The 6,201-nt window shown below is 38.9% G+C and overlaps 1 pseudogene; it reads right to left on the bottom strand.

Moving 5' to 3' along the window:
- Nucleotides 1-6,201, bottom strand: part of LOC109089049 — a 36,480-nt pseudogene that overhangs the window by 8,784 nt on the left and 21,495 nt on the right.

Genomic DNA, 6,201 nt, shown 5'->3' with positions numbered 1-6,201 from the left:
GTTGGTGAAGTATTTGTGAAGCCGTGCAACCACTTCAGAAGCATCTCAATATAAAGATGTATGTGAAGACTTTATCACATATTCCAACACTGTCTTTATTGTTTTACGTTGCTGCGATGTAAAAATGTCCTCAGAGCACAAGAAGACACATACACATCAACAAATTTGCTTGTTGAATGTTTGTCAAATAAAAATTACTGAGTGGGTGAGAATATTGTGTTTATGTGTGGAGTTACGCTACCAGTGCTCCACTGCTGAGTAATATCATAAAGATGATAAGACTCAAGTAGTTGTGCTCTACAATAATGAAGCAGGTTTTCTGAGATTCCACCAACTCTTCCACTTCCCGTCTCTGCATCGACCCGACAGCACTGAAACCTCATCACACACAGCCTGAACAAGGACTACAGAGAAAAGTCCTTAATGAGTTGACAGCAGAATAATTGAGCTCAGTGAAAAAGTAAACTCTCCCAAAACGTCCCACAAAGTCAGTACTGAGAGAAGTCTTGCTTGGGGTTACTACACTGACATAAAAGGGGGGCCAAACTGTACATTTTTGTAGCTGTATTTTTATGCTTTCATTTCGGATCAATATCTTCAACCTTCTCTCTAACCCTTAAACAGGCTGTTCTGTTACTGTTCTGTACAGTATGTACACTTTGAAGACTGGGGAATTGTTGAATACTAAAAAGGTATGTGAGGGTGGTGTTGATATGCTATTGTTAAAGTTTGAGGTCATTGGCATTTTTTTTAATTAGCTAATGCTCACCAAAATGCTCCTGTAATTTAAATTATTGTTTTCTATTTTTAATATATATATATATATATATATATATATATATATATATCCCATATATATACTACACCACACACACACACACATTTAGATCCGATTTAATTCATGTTAAGTAATGTTTTATATTTTAATATTTTTTAAAATGTACTTTAAATTAATTTTCAGCATCATTACTACACATCTTATGAGTGTCACATGATCCTTCGGAAACCATTCTAATATGCTGATTTGGTGCTCAGAAAACATTTCTTGTTATTAATAATAACAGTCATGCTGTATAATATTTTTGTGAAAACCATGTATTTTTTTCTGGATTCTCTGATAAATAGAAAGTTCAAAAGAACAGCATTTATTTGAAACAGATATGTTTTGTAACAATTTAACCATCTTTACTTTCACTTTTGGTCAATTTATTGCATCTTTGGTAAATAAAAGTATCAACTTCTTTCAAAAAAATCTCACTGACCCCAAAATATTTGAGCGGGTAGTGTATGTTGTGTATTAGCAATATTGGTCTGGTCCTTTGTACGTTTAAATCTTTTAGAAGAGCATCACATAAATCTGATTTCCCAAGCTGTGCTCCCTAAGTTCAAAGTAATATTCACAGCTCATTTTGAAAATTTATATGACGTGTATTTAAAGGGTGAAACAGGATATTCAAAGAGAAAAAAAATTAGCTGAGACTAATTAGAAATTGATCCTAATAAACAGCTATTCCATAACCACAATGGAGTCAAGAGTTTTCCAGTTCATTGTAGACATTAGTGCCCTCTTGACCTTAATTCACCCGCAGGATATGTGACGAGCTGACAACTATTAATCCTACTGCTATAATTAACATTAATTGGCATGAAATAGGTACATTAACCATGGGCAATAATTTTGAAAGACTATATTACCACTACAGCAATAGCCTACAATACCGACTAAATAGCTTTAGATACTAATGATTTTCATTAACAATACTGGTTGTAGGTTAACAGTAACCAGTATTTAATGAGAGAAAAAGCCCTGACAGCTGGAGGAAAATAATTTCAAGGCAGAGCAAGCTATCATGTTTGAAATAATGCTGGCCGAATAAGCGAGGAATGTCGTAATGGGTGAAAATGACAGATCCGGCTTTGGTTTCCTATTTGTACACAAACACACACACACACTCATACACACACACACGCAGGTTTGCATGTTTTGTGGAGACACTCCATAGATAGTTAATTTCTATCCTCTTTACCCCCTAAACCTACCCCTCACACAAAAACTTTTACATTTTTAGATTTGTCCAAAATCCCCATCAATCTTAAGTTTTTTTTCTTCATCAAGGGGCCAAAATATTTCTAGTAACCACATATATCCTTGTGAAGTGCACAATTCAATAACGTAGGGAATACAAGGTACACACACACACACACACACCTTCTGTAGGCAGGCCTCTGGGTCCAGGGACTCTTCCGGCTCCAGCTCCACAGACTCCACACCCCTCTCCAGGGGGGTCCGGATATCCACTGTGCTCCCTTCTGAAAGACGAGAGAACCGCATCAACAGACGAAGCTTCTACATAGGCATCCATGCAGCCACTGACCAGAAACAAGAAAGCAAACACACACACACACATATACAAGCACAAGATTAGGCTTCGGACTAAAGCACACCTGCATCGTCCATTTTAGCTGCGGCATTGTTTATGAAGTCCCCGCGGTTTTAAGTCATTCAAAAAGTACCCCTACAGGTACGTGGATTTAGAGATTGATTTGATTCATTGAATTGATTTTCTAATTTAGCGAGCCTGGGCATGAAGACAAAGCCGCCTCAAGCTTCACCGTAGATAATCTCACAGTCAGTAGCTGTGTCGGACATTTGATGATGCGCTCATTCCTTCTCGTCATGCATAGTTTTTGTTTCCTCAAGGTGCATTTTTTTCTCATCCAAGCTTGTGATCTTGCTCATCAGATGTTGAGTGCTTTGAGTATTTTCATGTCCAGTGCAAATGTCAACCCCTTACCTTTCCCCACCCCCTTCCAAAAATAACAAATGTTTTCTATTGGATAATCCCTAATACATTTTGATTGGCATGATTCAGATTATCACATGACCCCATCCCATTGAGTGCAATCCCTTGATTGACATGAAACACAGGCTGGAAGTCCATTCCAAGCAGTGGTCAAGCTTCGTCCGTCACAGTCAGCTTGAAGAGAGGGAGCCGACATAGCTTAACTAACACACAGAGCCACATGCTAAGTCTGAGACAGCATTTCATTAGCTTTGATTGGAGACAACAACTTTAACTGGATCTTTACACAGAGATAGCAAACTCTTAGAAAACATATGAACTTATGGCTCAGAGAGCTTTTCTATTGATGGCATCATTTTCAATGATATTAACCCTTCAGTCGTTTGTTTATCAGTGGTTAAAGACTATTGTGCAGCTATTTTGCAGAAAAAATGGCAAATAAAAGCTTTCCCCAGAACTAAATTTGTTGACTTAGGACTCTAATTATATTGTCTGATGTTATTGTAAATCTAAAGTACTGAGCAAGAACTCATTATTTGACATAACCAAAGAAGTTTTCCTGATCACTGTGCATTTCTTCAAGTTACTGACCCTTCTGACAGTTTCACTGAATTGATAAAATGGTCGTTTAGGTTAGAGGAGAGGATAGGATAAATTATTAGAGGAGGATGCTGTCTAAAACTGAGCTGGAGCTGCTTGTCGTGGCACCCAGCTACGCGCTGGGGAATGATGTAAGCATGCTGTGTGCAATTTCAGAATCTTCCAGAATGCTCTAACATTTTTATCACAATAGGAATATAAGAGGCTGAGCAAACCTGAACAAGCTGCCCTGACCCAGACTGGAATGGATTCACTATAGAGTCTCTAAGCTTAAATAAGCTTCTCAATAATCTGGAAATATTTTTGATGTTGAATCTAAAGCTGCAGTCTAATTGATGTATTAAACTCTTAAAATTGAAACATTCTGATTTGTTTCCTCATCCTGTTACTCTCTGAGTAATTTCTAAATTCCAGTTCATGTCTTTTTGAACTGACAGGAACAGATCTCATTGACAGAGAAATATAAAGTGGCTTGATGCCACAGAAGTTGTAAAGTCAAGTTATCAAGTGAAATATCTTTCTAAATTAACCGTTGATTGGTTCCAACCAGAGCAGAACTCTGATTGTATATGCACAAACAAGTGACATAAATGCAATTACTGTAGCAATTACACACCTCAGCAGATTGAGAAAATGCCTTCTAATGGCCAACTGCTATGAAGAGACAGATTTCCCACTATTTTGCAGCAGTTTACAGTGCAATATCTATGATTGAATATTTGCAGATTTGTAAATAGCAATAACCCATAATCTGCCTTCTATTATGCAAAAAGTATGAATATAATATCTGCGTGCTGATTATTCACAAAACTCAAAACAGTGTTTATCATGAAACCCCTATTTATACCCAAGCTTGTAGCTGACCAACTAGCTTCTTCATTCTCTACTTACATCATTCAGGAAATTGACTAATTCTACATTAGACTGCAATAATTAAAGTTTCATTTTCAAAGCTCACCTCTCCTGACACATACACACACACACACACACACACACGCGCACACACATGCACACTCAAAGGCTTCTTTTCAGGTAATTTAGCTCTGATGCTTACTGATAGCTTGTACCAAAAAAATAAATAAAAAATGAAACAAGCTAATGTAACAGAGAGATGTCTGATGGGCTATTGATGTAAAATGATGATCTTGCTCATTCCATATGACTGAAGGTACTGCAAAAGAAGCCCAGTGCTACAACAGAAAACACAAAGTCATGTAGAAAAAAACAAACCAAAACAAAAAAGGCTGACAGCTGTCTCTCTTAGGTGCAAAAATAGGGTTGTTTAAGAGGAGGGAAGGGCACAGCATTGAGAGAAAAACGAAAAACAAAAAAGTGCAATCCGATCCAAAAAAGAGAGATAAATGAGAGAGAGAGAGACGAGAGTTTGGTCTGATTTAGATGACAAAGGCAGTCTCCATGGTTAGTGTGGGTGAGGAGGAAGGTGAGTCTCTTACAGGGCTCTCTCAGAGAAAACCTGGGGTTCGTCTGTCATAACGCTGCAATAACAGGTCACACACAGAGAGGAGATACACACTTCACATAACATGGATAATAACGTCTTCAACTTCAACACTGAACCACTTAAATTAGATATAGAAATAGTTAGAAGAGGGGAGAGAGAAATGATTAAGCACAGTGACAGTACTGCTGGAAAAGCATGGACATGTGCTGGAATACAAACACACACACAGCCAGACAAAAACACATAAAACCACAACACCCCACACACAAAAGTTAAGCATACTCATTTCACCCTGGCAAGAATGCCTGAATTTACGCACTTTCCTCCAACAGCCTCTATTCATATCGGATGCATCTGCCCTGCCTGCTCAGTTGGTCTTAATAATACACATTAGAGTGTGGAAGTTTATTTGTGTGCGAGGCTGTTGCATGTTAGGTGAAAATGTTGTACTGATAATAATGATATTAACTCATAAAGTCTACCTTCTACAGTGCCCAAGTTTGTCTTAACTAGCTGCAGATGAACAGGGGCAAACTGCCGGAAGCCCCATGTACAGTAAAACAAACACCACAACAATGGTCTTCAGCTCTGAGCAGAGTGAAGCTGCAATGTAATTACACAACACAACTGTTTGCCCTCTAGTAACGATCACATTGACTCCTGATGGATTACAAACAACCTAAAACAATTAAATTCAAACCATACCTATGACTTCTTTTTTACATTATTTATATGCAACTCTTTCCTCCCACACTGAAACACAAAAATTCAGAACTGTTTCATGCCTGTTAAAACTGGAAATTTCTTGTTTAGCTGTATAGATCTGGCTTACCTCTTTACTGCCCTCGATGTCAGCCTACGCTCACTACTGAATCTTCCGTGTTCAGATTTTCAAAGTCCGCTCTCCTACCGCAATCGGTACTGTAACAGTGGGCTGGGATGTGTAGAACGACATGTAGTCCGCCTTCCTCAATCCCATAAATTTACGTGACCTTCCACCCCACTGCCAGGGGATATACAGCCCTCCTTCAGAGAGTCTTTAGTGAGGTCGATGCCCCGACGTGATTGGACAAGCAATTCTCCTTGCCGTTCACGTGGAGTCGTCAAGGGGTTTCTCTTCATCTAAAGCACGAGGTTTTGGAGCCTGGCCAGCAGAGGCTTTGGAGAAACTGTGCGTAACGTGGACTTGACAAAAGCGATACCTTCTCGTATGCTGCCACGGCCATCTGCAGGTTGTTCATTTCGCTGTCGGTCATCATGGCGTGCCAGATTAATCGCACTGAAAGAGCTCAGCAGCAAGGCCGGAACAGGTTCAACACCTGCGCACCAACCGAA

Source organism: Cyprinus carpio, chromosome A6 (assembly GCF_018340385.1).
Source record: "Cyprinus carpio isolate SPL01 chromosome A6, ASM1834038v1, whole genome shotgun sequence".
Taxonomy (NCBI): domain Eukaryota; kingdom Metazoa; phylum Chordata; class Actinopteri; order Cypriniformes; family Cyprinidae; genus Cyprinus; species Cyprinus carpio.
Note: the sequence above shows the minus strand (reverse complement) of the source record. Positions and strands in the feature narration are given on the sequence as shown.